The sequence below is a fragment of the Salmo salar genome, chromosome 15 (genome assembly GCF_965601325.2).
Source record: "Salmo salar chromosome 15, fSalSal1, whole genome shotgun sequence".
NCBI lineage: Eukaryota > Metazoa > Chordata > Actinopteri > Salmoniformes > Salmonidae > Salmo > Salmo salar.
The window spans coordinates 20,112,188-20,136,778 of NC_138305.1; positions in this window are offsets into that span (position 1 = coordinate 20,112,188).

Genomic DNA, 24,591 nt, shown 5'->3' on the forward strand with positions numbered 1-24,591 from the left:
AGCAGTTGATATGGGCAGCGCCAAAGTAAAGCTTTTATACATTTTTAAGGATAGGGGGCAGCATTCAGAATTTTGGATGAAAAGCGTGCCCAAAGTAAACTGCCTCCTACTCAGGCCCAGAAGCTAGGATATGCATATAATTGATAGATTTGGAGAGAAAACACTCTAAAGTTTCCAAAACTGTTAACATAATGTCTGTGAGTATAACAGAACCGATATGGCAGGCGAAAACCTGAGGAAAAAACCAGAGGAAAATCCATCCAGGAAGTGCCATTATTTTGAAATGGGTGTTTTTCCAATGAAAGCTTATCCACCATTTAACCTGTTAGGGCTAGGTGGCAGTATTTACACGGCCGGATAAAAAACGTACCCCATTTAATCTGGTTTTTACTACTGCCCAGAAACTAGAATATGCATATAATTATTGGCTTTGGATAGAAAACACCCTAAAGTTTCTAAAACTGTTTGAATGGTGTCTGTGAGTATAACAGAACTCATATGGCAGGCAAAATCCTAAGATGATTCCTTACAGGAAGTGGCCTGTCTGACAAGTTCTTGTTCTTCTTGACTCTCTTTATTGAAAACTGAGGATCTTTGCTGTAACGTGACACTCCCTACGGCCCCCATAGGCTCTCAGAACCCGGGAAAAGGTGAATGATGTAATTCCAGCCTCTGGCTGAAAAACATTAGCGCCTTTGGTAAGTGGTCTATCAGAGGACAAAGAGACTGAGGCGCGTGCACGAGGCGACCCCATGTTTTTATTTTCTCTCTCTTTGTACTAAAACACAGATTCCCAGTCGGAATATTATCGCTTTTTACGAGAAAAATGGCATAAAAATTGATTTTAAACAGCGGTTGACATGCTTCGAAGTACGGTAATGCAATATTTAGAATTTTTTTGTCACGAAACGCGTCAGGCGCGTCACCCTTCTTTACCCTTTCGGATAGTGTCTTGAACGCACGAACAAAACGCCGCTATTTGGATATAACTATGGATTATTTTGAACCAAACCAACATTTGTTATTGAAGTAGAAGTCCTGGGCGTTCATTCTGACGAAGAACAGCAAAGGTAATAACATTTTTCTTATAGTAAATCTGACTTTGGTGAGGGCTAAACTTGGTGGGTGTCTAAATAGCTAGCCCTGTGATGCCGGGCTATCTACTTAGAATATTGCAAAATGTGCTTTCACCGAAAAGCTATTTTAAAATCGGACATAGCGAGTGCATAGAGGAGTTCTGTATCTATAATTCTTAAAATAATTGTTATGTTTTTTGTGAACGTTTATCGTGAGTAATTTAGTAAATTCACCGGAAGTATGCTAGTTCTGAACGTCACATGCTAATGTAAAAAGCTGGTTTTTGATATAAATATGAACTTGATTGAACAAAACATGCATGTATTGTATAACATAATGTCCTAAGATTGTCATCTGATGAAGATCATCAAAGGTTAGTGCTGCATTTAGCTGTGGTTTGGGTTTATGTGACATTATATGCTAGCTTGAAAAATGGGTGTCTGATTATTTCTGGCTGGGTACTCTGCTGACATAATCTAATGTTTTGCTTTCTTTGTAAAGCCCTTTTGAAATCGGACAGTGTGGTTAGATTAACGAGAGTCTTGTCTTTAAAATGGTGTAAAATAGTCATATGTTTGAGAAATTGAAGTAATTGCATTTCTAAGGTATTTGAATAACGCGCCACGGGATTCCACTGGCTGTTACGTAGGTGGGACGAAATCGTCTCACTGGCCCTAGAGAAGTTAAAGGGATAGGACCCAGATTCCGTTCCCTATGGCTTCCACTAGTTGTGAACAGTCTTTAGACAATGTTTCAGGCTTTTATTCTGAAAAATTTGGGAGAATGACCACTTTGAGTGAGTGGACCCTGGGAAGTCCCCAGAGCTTTTATATTGAAGACACTATTGTCAGGTTGAAATATTATCGATTATTTAGGCTAAAAACAACCTGAGGATTGATTATAAACATCGTTTGACATGTTTCTACGAACTTTACTGGTACTATCTGGATTTTTCGTCTGCCTGTTATGACCGCATTTGAGCCAATGGATTACTGAACAAAACGCGCCAACAAAACAGAGGTTTTTGGACATAAAGAGGGACTTTATCGAACAAAACAAACATTTATTGTGTAACATGCAGTCTTGTGAGTGCAACCATATGAAGATCATTAAAGGTAAGTGATTCATTTTATTGCTATTTGTGACTTTCGTGACCAATATCCTTGGCTGGTAACTGTATGTAATGTTTTGTGTGCTGGGCGCTGTCCTCAGATAATCGCATGGTTTGCTTTCTCCGTAAAGCCTTTTTGAAATCCGACATGGCGGCTGGATTAACAACAAGTTAAGCTTTATTTTGATGTATTACACTTGTGATTTCATGAAAGTTAAATATTTATATTAATTTAATTTGAATTTGGCGCTTTGCAATTTCACCGGATGTTGTCGAGGTGTCCCACTAGCAAACAGGATAACATGCAGAAGTCCGCTGGTTATCAAGGGGGAAAGTATTGACAGGTTTTTTTAAATATAGAGACGAGCTCAAAGTTTTCTTTACAGACCATAATTTTCGCTTGTCTGACCGCTTGCATGATGACATGTTTCTCACACGACTGGCCTATCTGGGTGATGTTTTTTCTTGCCTGAATGATCTGGATCTAGGATTACAAGGACTCTCCGTAACTCTCCAAAAGAATTGAGGCTATGATTAAGAAGTTGGAGCTCTTCTCTGTCTGCATTAACAAGGACAACACACAGGTCTTTCCATCATTATATGATTTTGTGTGTAAATGAACTCAAGCTTACGTACAAGGTCAAATGTGATATAGCGAAGCACCTGAGTGAGATGGGTGCGCAATTACGCAGGTACTTTCCCGAAACGGATGACACAAAAAACTGGATTCGTTATCCCTTTCATGCCCTGCCTCCAGTCCACTTACTGATATCTGAACAAGAGAGCCTCATCGAAATTGCAACAAGCTGTTCTGTGAAAATTGAATTTAATCAGACACTGATGCCCTTTGCAACCACATACGTGAGAGTGGATCCTCGGCGCTCACTAGCATGAAAACTAAATTCATGCAACAGACTGTGTTTGGAAAATATTTAAGACTGTGACTCTCTCCAATACAACCCTACATTGCAGAGTTATGTGCATCCTTTCAAGCACACCCTTCTCATTAACCTGTGGTGAGTTATTCACAATTGTTTGATGAACAAATAAGGTTTTATATGTAAGATGGCTAAATAAAGAGCAAAATTGTTGATTATTATTATATTATTATTTGTGCCCTGGTCCTATAAGAGCTCTTTGTCACTTCCTACGAGCCGGGTTGTGACAAAAACTCACACTCATTCTTTATGTTTAATAAATGTATTGTATAGTGTGTGTGTGGCAAGCTTATAATGATGACAAAAAAAAACATTTGAGAGTGCGCTGACCCTGGTGCTAGAGGGGGTACAGCTGGAGGTTGAATGTTTGAAGGGGAACGGGACTATAAAAAGTTTGGGAAACGCTAAATGAAATCATGCAATTTTAAACACAAATCAGCTAATTATTCAACTTTGCAATAACTTAGACAAAAAGTTAGAGGGTTAGAGTGTCTACTTCCCTGGTACTCAAATCTGTCGTTTGAACACAAAATTATATTCTGATAAAAAAGTTACAGCAGTTTAAGCATCAACTAGAAGACACCTAATATGTTGTGATGTTTTAAACATTTTTAAAACTTAATTTTGTCCCCAGGAAGAGTACAATAAATACAAATACAAATGTCATTGTATACTGTAGCATTAAGATTTCCCTTCACTGGAACTAAGGAGTCTAGCCCGAACCATGAAAAACAGCCCCAGACCATTATTCCTCCACCAAACTTTACAGTTGGCACTATGCATTCGGGCAGGTTGCGTTATCCCAACATTTGCCAAACCCAGATTTGTCTGTCAGACTGCCCGATGATGAAGTGTGATTCATTCCTCCAGAGAACGCGTTTCCACTGCTCCAGAGTCCAATGGCGGCGAGCTTTACACCACTCCAGCCGACGCTTGGCATTGTGCATGGTGATCTTAGGCTTGTGTGCGGCTGCTCGGCCATGGAAACCCATTTCATGAATCTCTTGACGAACAGTTCTTGTGCTGACGTTGCTTCCAGAGGCAGTTTTGAACTCGGTAGTGAGTATTGCATCCGAGGACAGACTATTTTTGCATGCTACGTGTTTCAGCACTCAGTGATCCTGTTCTGTGAACTTGTTGGGCCTATGACTTCGCGACTGAGCCGTCGCAACTGTAACAACACTTACAGTTGACCAGGACAGAAATATGACTAACTGACTTGTTGGAAATGTGGTATTCTATGACGGTGCTACTTTGAAAGTCACTGAGCTCTTCAGTAAGGCCATTCTACGGACAATGTTTGTCTATGGAGATTGCGTGGCTGTGTGCTTGATTTAATAGACCTTTCATCAACGGGTATGGCTGAAATAGCCAAATCCACTAATTTGAAAGGGTGACCACATACTTTTGTATATATTGTGTATGTTTCCTATGCCAATAAAGCCCTTTAAATTGAATTGATTTGAATTGGAGAAAAAGACAGGAGAGATGGAGAGACAGAGAAGAGATGGAGACAAAGAGATGGAGAGACAGAGAGGTCTGTACATAGGGAGTCCTTGTGCGAAGTGGAGACGGAACATCTTGTCTCCGGGAACATCTCGTCTCCGGGAACATCTCGTCTCCGGGAACATCTCGTCTCCGGGAACATCTCCTCTCTGGGAACATCTTTTCTCCGGGAACATCTCGTCTCCGGGAACATCTCGTCTCTGGGAACATCTCGTCTCTGGGAACATCTCGTCTCTGGGAACATCTCGTCTCCGGGAACATCTCGGCTCCAGGAACATCTCGGCTCCAGGAACATCTCGGCTCCGGGAACATCTCGGCTCCGGGAACATCTCGTCTCTGGGAACATCTCGTCTCTGGGAACATCTTTTCTCCGGGAACATCTCGTCTCTTGGAACATCTTGACACACACCCGCAGCTTGACACACACTGTCGGATGTCATTAATATTAAACAGACAGTCATAACCAACATTAATATTTTAAAATTAAACCCATTTGTGTTGCGACGACACAGACCTCTTCTCCCAATGCTGCTCATTCTTCATACATTCACAGGGACAGCATGAATATGCAGAGAGGAGGGGGGTGAGGAGTGGATGTGAGGAGGAGGGGGTGAGGAGGAGGGGGGTGAGGATGGGATGCGAGGAGGGGTGGGTGAGGAGGAGGGGGGTGAGGATGGGTGGGTGAGGAGGGGGGTGAGCGCACTTTGCGTGACTTATCTGAGAACCGGCACTCACACGTGTTTCAAGTAAGGAGATATGGCCATGTGAATTAGTAAAAAACACTTCTAAGGACTTAGATCCTTAGTCCCAGCTGTGCGTGTAATTTGGTAACTATCACAAAAAGAGTCATCAGTCATCCTCTCAACTCTAGAGCCGCTGAACCTCTTTCCTTCCCTGTAGCCATCTCTACTCCCTTCCTCTCCCCTGTTCTTCTCCCCTCCTCTCCTCCTCCCGCTCTCCCCTGCTCCCCTCCTTTCCACTGCTCCTCTCCTCTCCCCTGTTCTTCTCCCCTCCTCCCCTCCTTTCCACTGCTCCCCTCCTCTCCTCTCCTCTCCTCTGTTCTCCTCTCCTCCTCCCACTCTACCCTCCCTTCTTTCCACTGCTCTCCTCTCCTCTCATCTCCTCTCCCCTGTTCTTCTCCCTTCCTCTCCTCCTCCCGCTCTACCCTCCCCTCCTTTCCACTGCTCCTCTCCTCTGCTCTCCTCTCCCCTGTTCTTCTCCCCTCCTCCCGCTCTCCCGCTCTCCCCTCCCCTCCCCACCTCTCCTCTCCTCTCCTCTCCTCCAGTGAGGACCTGATGACTCAATAGCGTTCTGTCCTCAGAGTCAGTCAGGAGGAGTGGCATAGCCCAGCAAATGTAAATAGCGTTGAATGCACAGGTCATAGCAACGATCCCTGACCTGTAGCTAGGGCTCTAAATAAAAATACAACATCGTTGATAACACTGGTACACCCAAATTTAAAAAGTTAGGAGTAACACATTAAATTTAGGAGCAACAAACATATATATGTTTATAAACTCACAGAGATACAGCCTATATTGGGCCTACGTGAATTATAGTTACATTTGAAGCACGTGTTTAGTCCTAGAAACGAATACTTAACACTGTTTAAGACACTAGTTTATTATAAAATATAAATGTTTATATGAGTACCTGTTACGCCCTGACCTGAGAGAGCCTTTTTATGTCTCTATTTAGGTTTGGTCAGGGTGTGATTTGGGTGGGCATTCTATGTCCGTGTTTCTATGTTTGGGATTTCTTTGTTTCGGCCGGGTATGGCTCTCAATCAGGAACAGCTGTATATCGTTGTTGCTGATTGGGAGTCATACTTAGGCAGCCTGTTTTTCCTTTTGGTTTTGTGGGTAGATGTTTTCTGTATAGCTACTTTGCCTTATGGAACTGTGTAGTCGTTGTTTTGTTTATTTTGTAAGTGTTCACTTTTCCCAATATTAAAAAGATGAGCATTCATATTCCCGCTGCGTTTTGGTCCTGTGTTCACGACGACCGTTACAGTACCTGACATGGAAATTAGTCATTTGTGGAACAGTAGGTTTCTACATTGAGTAAAAGCGCTATTTCATTTATTTTCCTATTGAGACATTTCTCCTTCTCCCAAATCCAGTCAGCTGATGTTCTGAAAGAGCTGTAAAATCTGGACCCCCACAAATCAGCCGGGCTAGACAATCTGGACCCTCTCTTTCTAAAATTATCTGCCGAAGTTGTTGCAACCCCTATTACTAGCCTGTTCAACCTCTCTTTCTTGTCGTCTGAGATTCCCGAAGATTGGAAAGCAGCTGCGGTCATCCCCCTCTTCAAAAGGGGGGACACTCTTGACCCAAACTGCTACAGACCTATATCTATTCTACCCTGCCTTTCTAAGGTCTTCGAAAGCCAAGTTAACAAACAGATCACCGACCATTTTGAATCCCACCGTACCTTCTCCGCTACGCAATCTGGTTTCAGAGCTGGTCATGGGTGCACCTCAGCCACGCTCAAGGTCCTAAATGATATCTTAACCGCCATCGATAAGAAACAGTACTGTGCAGCCGTATCCATTGACCTGGACAAGGCTTTCGACTCTGTCAATCACCACATCCTCATCGGCAGACTCAACAGCCTTGGTTTCTCAAATGATTGCCTCGACTGGTTCACCAACTACTTCTCCGACAGAGTTCAGTGTGTCAAATCGGAGGGCCTGTTGTCCGGACCTCTGGCAGTCTCTACGGGAGTGCCACAGGGTTCAATTCTTGGGCCGACTCTCTTCTCTGTATACATCAATGATGTTGCTCTTGCTGCTGGTGATTCTCTGATCCACCTCTACTCAGACGACACCATTCTGTTCACCAGTCTGGTCCTTCTTTGGACACTGTGTTAACTAACCTCTAGACAAGCTTCAATACAACACTCCTTCCGTGGCCTCCAACTGCTTTTAAATGCTAGTAAAACTAAGTGCATGCTCTTCAACCGATCGCTGCCCGCACCCTCCCGCCCATCCAGCATCACTACTCTGGACAGTTCTGACTTAGAATATGTGGACAACTACAAATACCTAGGTGTCTGGTTAGACTGTAAACTCTCCTTCCAGACTTACATAAAACATCTCCAATCCAAAGTTACATCTAGAATTGGTTTCCTATTTCGCAACAAAGCATCCTTCACTCATGCTGCCAAACATAACCTCGTAAAACTGACCATCTTACCGATCCTCGACTTTGGCGATGTCATTTACAAAATAGCCTCCAACACTCTACTCAACAAATTGGACGCAGTCTATCACAGTGCCATCCGTTTTGTCACCAAAGCCCCATATACTACCCACCACTGCGACCTGTATGCTCTCGTTGGCTGGCCCTCGCTTCATACTCGTCGCCAAACTCACTGGCTCCAGGTCATCTACAAGACCCTGCTAGGTAAAGTCCCGACTTATCTCTGCTCGCTGGTCACCATAGCTGCACCTACCCGTAGCACGCGCTCCAGCAGGTATATCTCACTGGTCACCCCCAAAGCCAATTCCTCCTTTGGCCGCTTCTCCTTCCAATTCTCTGCTGCCAATGACTGGAACGAACTACAAAAATCTCAAACTGGAAACACTTACCTCCATCGCTGACTTTAAGCACCAATTGGCAGAGCAGCTCACAGATCACTGCACCTGTACATAGCCCATCTATAAATAGCCCAAACAACTACTGCTTCCCCTACTGTATTTATTTATTTATTTTGCTCCTTTGCACCCCAGTATTTCTACTTTGCACACTCATCTACTGTCAAATCTACCATTCCAGTGTTTTAATTGCTATATTTTATTTACTTCGTCACCATGGCCTATTTATTGCCTTTACCTCCCTTATCTCGCCTCATTTGCTCACATTGTATATAGACTTATTTTTCTACTGTATTGTTGACTGTATGTTTGTTTTACTCCATGTGTAACTCTGTGTTGTTTGTGTCAAACTGCTTGGTTTATCTTGGCCAGGTCGCAGTTGTAAATGAGAACTTGTTCTCAACTTGCCTACCTGGTTAAATAAAGGTAAAAGAAAAATAAAAGACGCATTACATTTAAAAATACACTGTCTCTTTAAAAACGTCAGATTGGTGGTGATGAGATCTGTCCATTAATTTCTGAACTCTGTGATCAAAGACAGTACAGTATGTCTTGTTTAAAAACTCTGTGATCAAAGACATTACAGTATGTCTGGTTTAGAAACTCTGATCAAAGACAGTACAGTATGTCTGGTTTAGAGACTCTATGATTATAGACAGTACAGCATGTCTGGTTTAGAAACTCTGTGATCAAAGACAGTACAGTATGTCTGGTTTAGAAACTCTGTCCTGTGATCATTGATCTGCTGAAGAAAATATCAATTTCCCCTTTCTTTGTGTGCCCCCAAGTGATTAGAAATACCGGTTAAGTTACCATGTTGATAGCTAGCCAGCCAATGAGGTAACATGACTGAACAAAGTGTAAACAGTCTGGTTTGGGTCTGAGTTTGCCAGCTCCAAGGGCAAACTGCAACACATCGTCCTTTATGCGGAGAGGATCATTGACTGCCACCTGTCCTCCGTTGCTGACCTCTCCCACCCCGGTCACCTCTGGCAGGCGGTTCAGGACCAACTACTCGCGTCACCTAAACCGTTTCTTCCCCTGGGCTGTGGCCCTCACCAACTGGCCATCTGGTCGATAGAGACTAACGGACTATGCACTCTATCAAGCCATCTCTGAATTCTAAATAACTTGACTATACGGCATCAAACCATCTCTGAACTGAACTCTAAATAACTGAACTATACTGCATCAAACTATCTCTGAACTGAACTCTAAATAACTGAACTATACTGCATCAAGCCATCTCTGAACTGAACTGAACTCTAAATAACTGAACTATACTGCATCAAGCCATCTCTGAACTGAACTCTAAATAACTGGACTATACTGCACTCCACTCTGTTCATCTCTCTGCATTTAGATATATGCATATCGATACTGTACATTTCTACATCCACTATATCATCCGTATACAGTACCAGTTAAAAGTATGGACACACCTACTCATTCAAGGGTTTTTCTTTATTTTTTGTATTTTCTACATTGTAGATTTTTATTTTTTATTTCACCTTTATTTAACCAGGTAGGCAAGTTGAGAACAAGTTCTCATTTACAACTGCGACCTAGCCAAGATAAAGCAAAGTATCAGTGGTCATCCTGTGTGGCTCAGTTGGTAGAGCATGGTGTTTGCAGTGCCAGCATGGTGTTTGCAAAGCCAGGGTTGTTGGTTCGATTCCCATGGGGGGCCAGTACGGAGAGAAAAAAATAAATAATAATAAAAATGTATGAAATGTATGCATTCACTACTGTAAATTGCTCTGGATAAGAGTATCTGCTAAATGACTAAAATGTACATGTTAAAACTGTTAAAACCTCTTGGGGATCCCTGCCCGGTATTGGGATTTATTGTCAAGAGACCATGGCGGGAATTTCAAAACTGCAAGAATCTAATAATTTCAATTTCTCAAACAATCAACTATTTTTCACCATTTGAAAGATAAACATCTCCTAAATCCAACCACATTGTCCGATTTCAAAGAGGCTTTACGGCGAAAGCATAAAGTTAGGTTATGTTAGGAGAGTACCTTGAAAATAGCTGTGTGTAATGTTTTGTCAATTCAAAGACAGGCGTCACCAAAAGCAGATAACCAGCTAAAATTATGCACTAACCTTTGACAATCTTCCTCAGATGACACTCCTAGGACATTATGTTATACAATACATGCATTTTTTGTTCCATCAAGTTCATATTTATATCCAAAAACAGCATTTTACAGTAGCGGTGAAATTCAGAATTTTTTTCTCCCTCAAATGCTTCCGGTCAATAAACGTTACAATTTACAAAATTACTATTCGAAAACATTGGTAAATTATAATATTGTCATTCAAATAATTATAGTTTAACATTTCGTAAATGCTACTGCATTGCCAGATTTCAAAATAACTTTACTGGGAAATCACACTTTGCAATAAACCGGGTGGTGTGCTAAGAACAATAGGCTAGGCTATACAGGTTAGCACCATCTTGTAACCATGTAATATCAATAATACTATTGTCAATAATCCCTTACCTTTGATTATCTTCATCCATTGGCACTTCCAGGAATCCCAGGTCCACAACAAATGTGGTTTCTTTCGACAAAGTTCATAATTGATGTCCAAATAACTCCAAGTTGTTAGGCTTCGGTGGCTACTAAAAAGTACGGTGGGGGGGAGGTCACGACGAAAAGTAAAAAAAATAATCTATTTACGTTCGTTCAAACATGTCAAACGTTGTTTAGCATCAATCTTTAGAGCCATTTTTAACGTGAAACATCAGTAATGTTTCAACCCGACCTCTCCTGTGTCTTGAAAAACGTTTTTGAAAAATGTCTCGCATCACATGATTGCGCAGGTGCAGGCAATAATGAAGTGACGACATCCCAGGGAGGTCAACTTCTCTTCCTTGTCATCCGGTCTCTGTTCATCATAGACGCTTCAAACAACTTTATAAAGATCGTTGACATCTAGTGGAAGCCGTAGGAAGTGCGAAATGAATCCTTTCTCACTGTGTGATCTATTAACAATGACTCGAAAAAATAGTACAGCCACAAAATTATTTTGTTTTTCTCAGGTTTTTGCCTGCCATATGAGTTTTGTTATACTTACAGACACCATTCAAACAGATTTAGAAAATTCAGAGTGTTTTCTATCCAAAACTGGTAATAATATGCATATCCTAGCTTCTGAGTTGATGTAGGAGGCAGTTAAAAATGGGCACATATTTTTTTCAAAATTCTCAATACTGCCCCCTAGCCCCAATCAGAATATATTTGAGATTCTTCAAAGTAGCCACCCTTTGCCACAGATTTGCACACACTTGGCATTCTCTCAACCAGCTTCATGAGGTAGTCACCTGGAATACATTTAAATTAACATGTGTGCCTTGTTAAATGTTAATTTGTGGAATTTCTTTCCTTCTTAATGCATTTGAGCCAATCAGTTGTGTTGTGACAAGGAAAGGGTGGTACACAGAAGATAGCCCTATTTGGTGAAAGATCGAGAGAAATGACAGTCCATCACTACTCTAAGGCATGAAGGCCAGTCAATATGGAGAATGTGAAGAACTTTGAAAGTTTCTTCAAGTGCAGATAAACGATAAAGCGATATGATTAAGTTCTTCATGAGGACCGCCACTGGAAACTCTGCTGCAGAGGATAAGTTCATTAGAGTTACCAGCCTCAGAAATTGCAGCCCAAATAAATGCTTCACAGAGTTCAAGTAACAGACATATCTCAACATCAACTGTTCAGAGGAGACTACATGAATCAGACCTTCATGGTCGAATTGCTGCAAAGAAACCACTACTAAAGGACACCAATAAGAAGAAGAGACTTGCTTGGGCCAAGAAACATGAGCAATAGACATTAGACCGGTGGGAATCTGTCCTTTCGTATCATGAGTCTAAATTTGAGATTTTTAGTTCCAACCACTGTGTCTTTGTGAGACGCAGAGTAGGTGAACAGATGAACTCTGCATTTGTGTTTCCCACTGTGGCCTCCAACTGCTCTTAAATGCTAGTAAAACGAAATGCATGCTCTTCAACCGATCGCTGCCCGCACCCGCCCGCCCGACTAGCATCACTACCCTGGACGGTTCTGACCTAGAATATGTGGACAACTACAAATACCTAGGTGTCTGGCAAGACAGTAAACTCTCCTTCCAGACTCAGATTAACCTGTTTGGGATAGGGGGCAGTATTTTCACGGCCGGATAAATTATTAAATAAATTAAATAAATTAAATTAATATCCAATGGTAGAGCGTGGCGAAAAATACAAATACCTTAAAAATGCTATAACTTCAATTTCTCAAACATATGACTATTTTACACCATTTTAAAGACAAGACTCTCGTTAATCTAACCACATTGTCCGATTTCAAAAAGGCTTTACAGCGAAAGCAAAACATTAGATTATGTCAGGAGAGTACCCTGCCAAAAGTAAATCACACAGCCATTTTAAAAGCAAGCATATAATGTCACAAAAACCAAAACCACAGCTAAATGCAGCACTAACCTTTGATGATCTTCATCAGATGACACTCCTAGGACATTATGTTATACAATACATGCATGTTTTGTTCAATCAAGTTCATATTTATATCAAAAAACAGCTTTTTACATTAGCATGTGACGTTCAGAACAAGCATACCCACCAAAAACTTCCGGTGAATTTACTAAATTACTCACGATAAACGATCACAAAAAACATAACAATTATTTTAAGAATTATAGATACAGAACTCCTTTATGCAATCGCGGTGTCCGATTTTAAAATAGCTTTTCGGTGAAAGCACATTTTGCAATATTCTGAGTAGCCCAGCCATCATGGCTAGCTATTTTGACACCCACCAAGTTTGGCACTCACCAAACTCAGATTTACTATAAGAAAAATTGGATTACCTTTGCTGTTCTTCATCAGAATGCACTCCCAGGACTTCTACTTCAACACCCAATGTTGTTTTGGTTCCAAATAATCCATAGTTATATCCAAATAGCGGCGTTTTGTTCTTGCGTTCAAGACACTATCCGAAGCGTGACACGCCGGCGCATATCGTGACAAAAAATTCCAAAATATTCCATTACTGTACTTCGAAGCATGTCAAACGCTGTTTAAAATCAATCTTTATGCGATTTTTCTCGTAAAACAGCGATAATATTCCGACCGGGAGACCTTGATTTTGTTCAAACACTGAAAATAGAAAATGGAGTCTTCACATGCACGAGCGCGCCCGTGTCATTGTTCTCAGAACGACCACTTTCCAAAAGCCATTACTGTTTTTCGCCCAGGGACTGCAGAGTCATCATTCCCCATTCTGGCGCCTTCTGAGAGCCTATGGGAGCCTTAGAAAATGTCACGTTACAGCAGAGATCCTCTGTTTTCGATAAAGAGGCTATAGAAGGCCAAGAAATGGTCAGAGAGGGCACTTCCTGTATGGAATCTTCTCAGGTTTTGCCTGCCATATGAGTTCTGTTATACTCACAGACACCATTCAAACAGTTTTAGAAACTTTAGGGTGTTTTCTATCTAAATCAAACAATTATATGCCTATTCTAGTTTCTGGGCAGGAGTAATAACCAGATTAAATCGGGTACGTTTTCTATCCGGCCGTGAAAATACTGCCCCCTATCCTAAACAGGTTAATCTTTGCCTTGATCCTGACTAGTCTCCCAGTCCGTGCCACTGAAAAACATCCCCACAGCATGATGCTGCCACCACCATGCTTCACCGTACAGATGGTGCCAGGTTTCTTCCAGACGTGACGTTTGGCATTCAGGCCAAAGAGTTCAATCTTGGTTTCATCATGCCAGAGAATCTTGTTTCTCATGCTCTGAGAGTCCTTTAGGTGCCTTTTGGTAAACTCCAAGCGGGCTGTCATGTGCCTTTTACTGAGGTGTGGCATCCGTCTGGTCACTCTACCATAAAGGCCTGATTGGTGTAGTGCTGCAGAGATGGTTGTCCTTCTGGAATATTCTCTCATCTCCACAAAGGAACTCTAGTGCTCTGTCAGAGTGACCATCGGGTTCTTGGTCACCACCCTGACCAAGGCCCTTCTCCCCCGATTGTTCAGTTTGGCCGAGCGGCCATCTCTAGGAAGAGTCCTGGTGGTTCCAAACTTGTTCCATTTAAGAATGATGGAGGCCACTGTGTTCTTGGGGACCTTCAATGCTGCAGACATTTCATGGTACCCTTCCCCAGATCTGTGCCTCGACACAATCCTGTCCTGGAGCTCTATGGATGCCCATAATTCCAATCAAATTGAATTTACAACAGGTGGACTCCAATCAAGTTGTAGAAACATCTCAAGGATGATCAATTTTGAGTCTCGTAGCAAAGGGTCTGAAGACTTATGTAAATAAGTTATTTCTGTTATTTATATTTAATAGAATTGCAAAAATGTAAAAAAAAGTGCTCGCTTCGTAATTATGGGTATTGTGTGTAGATACATGTACAATAGTAACAGTGTTTGTGTTACCTGTGAGTCTTTCAGCACAGCTTTGGTCCTATTTCTAGGGCATTATGTAACCTATATAGTGATACTACTGTAGCAACATGAATATATAAGTACTGTTTATAGGGCTATATGTAACCTATATAGTGATACTATCAACATGTATATATGAGTACCGTTTATAGGACTATATGTAACATATATAGTGATACTAACAACATGTATATATGAGTACTGTTTATAGGACTATATGTAACATATATAGTGATACTAACAACATGTATATTTAAGTACTGTTTATAGGACTATATGTAACCTATATAGTGATACTATCAACATGTATGTGTGAGTACTGTTTCTAGGGTAATGCATGTGAACTCTACTTCACCATCATTATGCTATTTTCTGAGCCTGTAAATGTGTAATGGTGTAATTGTATGTTGCCAGAGGAGGCCCATTTTTCACAATGACAGTGAGAAAAAAAGGTAATTTCCTGGGACTCAGCTATACTTTGCTGCAAGGCACACACACACACACACACACACACACACACACACACACACACACACACACACACACACACACACACACACACACACATACACACACACACTTTTTTATATTCTCATGGGGACCTAAAATTGATTTCCATTCAAAATCCTATTTTTCCTAACCTAATCCTAACCCCTAAACCTAACCCTAACCCCTAAACCTAATCCTAATGCCTAATCTAGGGATACTTTTCCTTGTTTTACTATCCTTGTTCGGACGTTTTGGGATTTCAGGTCCCCATGAGGATAGAAGAACAAGACCACACACACACACACGCACACGTCAGTACCGAGGAGTCCTTTACACAGTCCCTCCTACATACAACTGACCTGACAGATACATAGAGAGAGAGAGAAAGAGAGAGAGGTGGAGGAAGAGAGACAGAGAGAGGTGGAGGGAGAGAGAGAGAGAGAGAGTGGGGGTGGAGGGAGAGGGGTGGAGAGAGAGGGGTTGAGAGAGAAGGGTGGAAATAGAAAGAGAGAGAGGGGTATTGAGTGGAGAGAGGGTAGTGGAGGGAGAGAGAGGGGTGGAGGGAGAGAGGGGTGGAGAGAGAGGGGTGGAGAGAGAGAGAGGGGGGAGGAGAGAGAGGGTGGAAAGAGAGGGGTGGAGAGAGAGAGATGGGGTGGAGAGAGAGAGAGAGATACAGAGTGGTGGAGAGACAGGGGTGGAGGGAGAGGGGTGGGAGAGAGAGAGAGAGAGAGAGAGAGAGAGAGAGGGGTGGAGAGAGAGAGGGGGATGGAGGGGATGGAGTGAGAGGGGTGGAGAGAGAGAGAGAGGGAGCAGCACTGTAGACTACTTCCTCACGGACCACAACCCAGAGTCTCTCAGAGCCTCCACAGTCAGCCCACTAACACCTCTCTCAGACCACAGTAAAAACACAGTCTATCTGAGAAGAGCGGAACCCAACCATGAAGCATCACGGCCCAGTAAATGACATGGTACTAAACAGGCCTATAGATGGAGTGCAAACAGTACAGACATCTACCAAAAAACAATTAGTAGCCAAAAAATACAATCTCTCCTTTACAACTTTTTAGCCTTAACATTCTCCTTCAGCAATGAAGGTGTAAATTTGGCCGTTTGGAACATAAACTTTATATTTGACAAATTAGCCTCCTTGGCTAATCTAAAGAAGCATAAGAGCAAACCAGAAATAACAGATAATTAAAAATGGTTTGATAATGATTGCAAAAATCTAAGAAAGTATTGAGAAATATATCTAATCAACAAAAAAATTGAAATTTACATGGTTTTTAGAGTGAAGTACATCGGAAAAAAGCTAAAGAAAACTGCAAGACTGAATAGGAGAAAAAACAAGCAACAAACAAAGAAGATAGGCTTTTGAAAAATAACTATTTTTCATAAAATTGTAGTTATCTTAGCAAGCTGAATTGTTTACCAGTTGCTAAGCAGTTGCTAGGGACTCTTTTGGAAGAAGCTAGCTAGCTAACGAAGAACAACAAAGAATATCTAGTTAACAGAAGAATAGAAAGAGAAAATCAGGACAGAAGAAAAAGGATATCAAAGTGAAACAGTTCTCTAAAGACACAAGAGACAATAATACAAGAAACAACACTTCTGTAGCTTGTCAACTATGTGTCTGTCTATCCCTGTTCTCTCCCCTCTGCACAGGCCATACAAACGCTTCACACCGCGTGGCCGCTGCCACTCTAACCTGGTGGTCCCAGCGCGCACGACCCACGTGGAGTTCCAGGTCTCCGGCAGCCTCTGGAACTGCCGGTCTGCAGCCAACAAGGCTGAGTTCATCTCAGCCTATGCTACCCTCCAGTCCCTAGACTTCCTGGCGCTGACGGAAACATGGATTACCACAGATAACACTGCTACACCTACTGCTCTCTCTTCGTCTGCCCACGTGTTCTCGCATACCCCTAGAGCATCGAGCCAGCGGGGTGGTGGCACTGGAATCCTCATCTCTCCCAAGTGGACATTCTCTCTTTCTCCCCTGACCCATCTGTCTATCTCCTCATTTGAATTCCATGCTGTCACAGTTACCAGCCCTTTCAAGCTTAACATCCTTATCATTTATCGCCCTCCAGGTTCCCTTGGAGAGTTCATCAATGAGCTTGACGCCTTGATAAGTTCCTTTCCTGAGGATGGCTCACCTCTCACAGTTCTGGGTGACTTTAACCTCCCCACGTCTACCTTCGACTCATTCCTCTCTGCCTCCTTCTTTCCACTCCTCTCCTCTTTTGACCTCACCCTCTCACCTTCCCCCCCTACTCACAAGGCAGGCAATACGCTTGACCTCATCTTTACTAGATGCTGTTCTTCCACTAATCTCATTGCAACTCCCCTCCAAATCTCCGACCACTACCTTGTATCCTTTTCCCTCTTGCTCTCATCCAACACTTCTCACTCTGCCCCTACTCGGATGGTATTGCGCCGTCCCAACCTTCGCTCTCTCTCTCCCGCTACTCTCTCCTCTTCCATCCTATCATCTCTTCCCTCTGCTCAAACCTTCTCCAACCTATCTCCTGATTCTGCCTCCTCAACCCTCCTCTCCTCCCTTTCTGCATCCTTTGATTTTCTCTGTCCCCTATCCTCCAGGCCGGCTCGGTCCTCCCCTCCTGCTCCGTGGCTCGACGACTCACTACGAGCTCACAGAACAAGGCTCCGGGCAGCCGAGCGGAAATGGAGGAAAACTCGCCTCCCTGCGGACCTGGCATCCTTTCACTCACTCCTCTCTACATTCTCCTCTTCTGTCTCTGCTGCTAAAGCCACTTTCTACCACTCTAAATTCCAAGCATCTGCCTCTAACCCTAGGAAGCTCTTTGCTACCTTCTCCTCCCTCCTGAATCCTCCTCCCCCTCCCCCCCCCCCTCCTCCCTCTCTGCGGATGACTTCGTCAACCATTTTGAAAAGAAGGTTGACGATATCCGATCCTCGTTTGCTAAGTCAAACGACACCGCTGGTCCTGCTCACACTGCCCTACCCTGTGCTTTGACCTCTTTCTCCCCTCTCTCTCCAGATGAAATCTCGCGTCTTGTGACGGCCGGCCGCCCAACAACCTGCCCACTTGACCCTATCCCCTCCTCTCTTCTCCAGACCATTTCCGGAGACCTTCTCCCCTTCCTCACCTCGCTCATCAACTCATCCTTGACCGCTGGCTACGTCCCTTCCGTCTTCAAGAGAGCGAGAGTTGCACCCCTTCTGAAAAAACCTACACTCGATCCCTCCGATGTCAACAACTACAGACCAGTATCCCTTCTTTCTTTTCTCTCCAAAACTCTTGAACGTGCCGTCCTTGGCCAGCTCTCCTGCTATCTCTCTCAGAATGACCTTCTTGATCCTAATCAGTCAGGTTTCAAGACTGGGCATTCAACTGAGACTGCTCTTCTCTGTGTCACGGAGGCTCTCTGCACTGCTAAAGCTAACTCTCTCTCCTCTGCTCTCATCCTTCTAGACCTATCTGCTGCCTTTGATACTGTGAACCATCAGATCCTCCTCTCCACCCTCTCCGAGTTGGGCATCTCCGGCGCGGCCCACGCTTGGATTGCGTCCTACCTGACAGGTCGCTCCTACCAGGTGGCGTGGCGAGAATCTGTCTCCGCACCATGCGCTCTCACCACTGGTGTCCCCCAGGGCTCTGTTCTAGGCCCTCTCCTATTCTCGCTATACACCAAGTCACTTGGCTCTGTCATATCCTCACATGGTCTCTCCTATCATTGCTATGCAGACGACACACAATTAATCTTCTCCTTTCCCCCTTCTGATAACCAGGCGGCGAATCGCATCTCTGCATGTCTGTCAGACATATCAGTGTGGATGACGGATCACCAGCTCAAGCTGAACCTCGGCAAGACGGAGCTGCTCTTCCTCCCGGGGAAGGACTGCCCGTTCCATGATCTCGCCATCACGGTTGACAACTCCCTTGTGTCCTCCTCCCAGAGTGCTAAGAACCTTGGCGTGATCCTGGACAACACCCTGTCGTTCTCCACTAACATCAAGGCGGTGACCCGATCCTGTAGGTTCATGCTCTACAACATTCGCAGAGTACGACCCTGCCTCACACAGGAAGCGGCGCAGGTCCTAATCCAGGCACTTGTCATCTCCCGTCTGGATTACTGCAACTCGCTGTTGGCTGGGCTCCCTGCCTGTGCCATTAAACCCCTACAACTCATCCAGAACGCCGCAGCCCGTCTGGTGTTCAACCTTCCCAAGTTCTCTCACGTCACCCCGCTCCTCCGCTCTCTCCACTGGCTTCCAGTTGAAGCTCGCATCCGCTACAAGACCATGGTGATTGCCTACGGAGCTGTGAAGGGAACGGCACCTCCATACCTTCAGGCTCTGATCAGGCCCTACACCCAAACAAGGGCACTGCGTTCATCCACCACTGGCCTGCTGGCCCCCCTACCTCTGAGGAAGCACAGTTCCCGCTCAGCCCAGTCAAAACTGTACGCTGCTCTGGCACCCCAATGGTGGAACAAGCTCCCTCACGACGCCAGGACAGCGGAGTCAATCACCACCTTCCGGAGACACCTGAAACCCCACCTCTTTAAGGAATACCTAGGATAGGATAAAGTAATCCTTCTAACCCCCCCCCCCCCTTAAAAGATTTAGATGCACTATTGTAAAGTGGTTGTTCCACTGGATATCATAAGGTGAATGCACCATTTTGTAAGTCGCTCTGGATAAGAGCGTCTGCTAAATGACTTAAATGTAAATGTAAATGTAAAAATATACGCCTTCAATATGGGGAAACACTGAAGCAATACAAACACACCCTAAGAACAAAAAAGGAAAAGCACATTAGAAATCAGCTGGATGGAATTGAGGAATCCATAGAATCAAACCACTTCTGGGAGAATTGGAATACATTAAACAAACCTCATCAGGAGGAATTGGCTCTCCAAAATGGGGATATGTGGAAAAATCACTTTGCAAACCTCTACAGCAATATAGCAAAGAGCTCAGAACAAAAAGATATACAAGAAAAATTACAAATCCTTGAATCAGCAGTCAAAGACTATCAGAATCCTGTGGATACCCCAATTACAGAAGAAGAATTATTGGGAAAACGATGTACTCTCCAACCCAAAAAAGCCTGTGGTGCTGATGGTATTTTAAATTAAATGATCAAATATAAAGACCACAAATTCAAATTGGCTATACTCAAACTCTTCAACATTATCCTCACTGCAGGTATTTTCCCCGATATTTGGAACCAGCGGTTAATCACACCAATCTATACAAATGGAGACAAATTTTACCCAAGTAATTACAGAGGAATTTGCGTTAACAGCAACTTGGGGAAAATTCTCTTCAGTATTATAAATAGCAGACTACATAATTTCCTTGAGGAACACAACGTCCTGAGCAGAAGCCAGATTGGATTTCCAAAAAATGATCATACAACAGACCACATTTCCACCCTCCACACTCTAATTGACAAACAAGTAAACCTAAACAAAGGCAAAATCTACTTGTGTTTTGTAGATTTCAAGAAAGCATTTGATTCAATTTGGCACAAAGTTTTTTTAATAAACTAATAGAAAGTGTTATTGGAGGCAAAACATATGATTTTATTAAATCAATGTACACTAAAAACAAATGTGCAGTTAAAATTGGAAACAAGCAAACAGACTTCTTCTCTCAGCAACGGGGAGTGAAACAGGGCTGCCCAAAAAGTCCAACACTATTTAACATCTACATTAATGAATTGGCAAAAACATTAGAAGAATCGGCAGCACCTGGTATCACCCTACACAACACTGAAATCAAGTGTCTGCTGTAGACAGATGACCTGGTGCTGCTGTCTCCCACTAAAGAGGGTCTGCTGTAGACAGATGACCTGGTGCTGCTGTCTCCCACTAAAGAGGGTCTGCTGTAGACAGATGACCTGGTGCTGCTGTCTCCCACTAAAGAGGGGTTACAGCAGCACCTAGATCGTCTTCACAGGTTCTGTCAGACCTGGGCTCTGACCATTAACCACAGGTTATGTCAGACCTGGGCTCTGACCGTTAACCTAAAAAAATATATATATAATGATATTCCAAAAAAGGTCCGGAAATCAGGATGACAAATATAAATTCTATTTGGACACAGTTCTATTAGAACACACCAAAAACTATACATATCTAGGACTAAATATCAGCAACACAGGTAGCTTTCACATGGCTGTGAACGAGCTGAGAGACAAAGCAAGAAGAGCATTCTATGCCATTAAAATCGAAATTCCAATTAGAATCTGGCTCAAAATGTTCCAATCAGTTATAGAACCAGTTGCTCTATATGGCAGTGAAGTATGGGGTACTCTCTCTAATTACGAATTTACCAAATGGGACAAACATCCAATTGAAATATTGCATGCAGAGTTTTGCAAGACTGTATTGCAAGTGCAAAGAAAAACTCCAAATAACGCATGTAGAGCAGAATTGGGCCAATACCCCCTCCTCATTCGAATAGAAAAAAGAGCCATCAAATTTCACAACAATCTAAAAACAAGTGACCCCATAACATTCCATCACACAGCTCTACAATGTCAAGAGATGAAACCAGAGAAGAGTCCCCTCAGCCAGCTGGTTCTGAGGCTCAGTTTACTAACCCAAACCAACCCCATACAGCCTCAGGACAGCAGTCAGCCAGCTGGTTCTGAGGCTCAGTTCACTAACCCAAACCAACTACATAGAGCCTCAGGACAGCACTCAGAAAATCTGGCCCAACCAAATCTTCACAAAACAAAAAGAAAAATATATCACCTATTGGAAAGACACCACAAAAAATCTAAGTAAACTTCAATGCTATTTGTCTCTAAACAAACAGTACATGGTGGCAGACCATCTGACCACTGTGACTGATAGAAAACTGAGGAAAACACTGACTAGGTACAGACTCAGTGAGGACAGTCTGACTATAGAGACCGGTCGTCACAGACAAACCTGGCTGCTCAGAGAGGACAGTCTGGCTATAGAGACTGGTCGTCACAGACAAACCTGGCTGCTCAGAGAGGACAGTCTGGCTATAGAGACTGGTCGTCACAGACAAACCTGGCTGCCCAGAGAGGACAGTCTGGCTATAGAGACCGGTCGTCACAGACAAACCTGGCTGCCCAGAGAGGACAGTCTGGCTATAGAGACCGGTCGTCACAGACAAACCTGGCTGCCCAGAGAGGACAGTCTGGCTATAGAGACCGGTGGTCACAGACAAACCTGGCTGCCCAGAGAGGACAGTCTGGCTATAGAGACCGGTCGTCACAGACAAACCTGGCTGCCCAGAGAGGACAGTCTGGCTATAGAGATCGGTCGTCACAGACAAACCTGGCTGCCCAGAGAGGACAGGCTGGCTATAGAGACCGGTCGTCACAGACAAACCTGGCTGCCCAGAGAGGACAGTCTGGCTACAGAGACCGGTCGTCTCAGACACACCTAGCTGCCCAGAGAGGACAGTCTGGCTACAGAGACCGGTCGTCACAGACAAACCTGGCTGCCCAGAGAGGACAGTCTGACTATAGAGACCGGTCGTCAAAGACAAACCTGGCTGCCCAGAGAGGACAGGCTGGCTATAGAGACCGGTCGTTACAGACAAACCTGGCTGTCCAGAGAGGACAGTCCGGCTATAGAGACTGGTCGTCACAGACAAACCTGGCTGCCCAGAGAGGACAGGCTGTGTTCACTCTGCTCCAGGGGAGAGGTAGAGACAGAGCTGCATTTCCTATTACACTGTGACAAATACTCAGACCTAAGAGAATGATAATTCTAAGAAAATTATAATTCGATAAAAAGAATTTGAAACTATAAAAGATGAAGAAAAAATCTCATATTTATTGGGTGAAAAGCCAAAATGTGCAGTTTTGGCAGCCAAATATGTGTCCTCCTGCCACAACCTGAGGGACAGCCAGATATGTGTCCTCCTGCCACAACCTGAGGGACAGCCAGATATGTGTCCTCCTGCCACAACCTGAGGGACAGACAGATATGTGTCCTCCTGCCACAACCGGAGGGACAGACAGATATGTGCCCCCTGTCACAACCTGAGGGACAGCCAGATATGTGTCCTCCTGCCACAACCTGAGGGACAGCCAGATATGTGTCCTCCTGCCACAACCTGAGGGACAGCCAGATAGATATGTGTCCTCCTGCCTCAACCTGAGGGACAGACAGATAGATATGTGTCCTCCCGCCACAACCGGAGGGACAGACAGATATGTGTCCCCCTGCCACAACCTGAGGGACAGACAGATATGTGTCCTCCTGCCACAACCTGAGGGACAGCCAGATATGTGTCCTCCTGCCACAACCTGAGGGACAGATAGATATGTGTCCTCCTGCCACAACCTGAGGGACAGCCAGATAGATATGTGTCCTCCTGCCTCAACCTGAGGGACAGACAGATAGATATGTGTCCTCCCGCCACAACCTGAGGGACAGCCAGATATGTGTCCTCCTGCCACAACCTGAGGGACAGCCAGATATGTGTCCTCCTGCCACAACCTGAGGGACAGACAGATATGTGTCCTCCTGCCACAACCGGAGGGACAGACAGATATGTGCCCCCTGTCACAACCTGAGGGACAGCCAGATATGTGTCCTCCTGCCACAACCTGAGGGACAGCCAGATATGTGTCCTCCTGCCACAACCTGAGGGACAGCCAGATAGATATGTGTCCTCCTGCCTCAACCTGAGGGACAGACAGATAGATATGTGTCCTCCCGCCACAACCGGAGGGACAGACAGATATGTGTCCCCCTGCCACAACCTGAGGGACAGACAGATATGTGTCCTCCTGCCACAACCTGAGGGACAGCCAGATATGTGTCCTCCTGCCACAACCTGAGGGACAGATAGATATGTGTCCTCCTGCCACAACCTGAGGGACAGCCAGATAGATATGTGTCCTCCTGCCTCAACCTGAGGGACAGACAGATAGATATGTGTCCTCCCACCACAACCTGAGGGACAGACAGATAGATATGTGTCCTCCCGCCACAACCTGAGGGACAGACAGATATGTGTCCTCCTGCCTCAACCTGAGGGACAGCCAGTGAAAAGTGCAATGTAATGTGGATAATATTTCCCATCTTGTTTAGTTTTGTCTTTCATACCAGGTCATGTGTCTTCTCAGTCATGTTGACACTGGTCTACTACCATTGTTTTAATATATTGTTATTCTGATTAATATTGTTGTTGTAGTTGTTGTTAATGGTAATCCCATGTCCACTACTACTATTATTACTGCTGTTGGTCACACCATTTATTTATATATAAATATATACACTGCTCAAAAAAATAAAGGGAACACTAAAATAACACATCCTAGATCTGAATGAATGAAATAATCTTATTAAATACTTTTTTCTTTACATAGTTGAATGTACTGACAACAAAATCACACAAAAAGAATCAATGGAAATC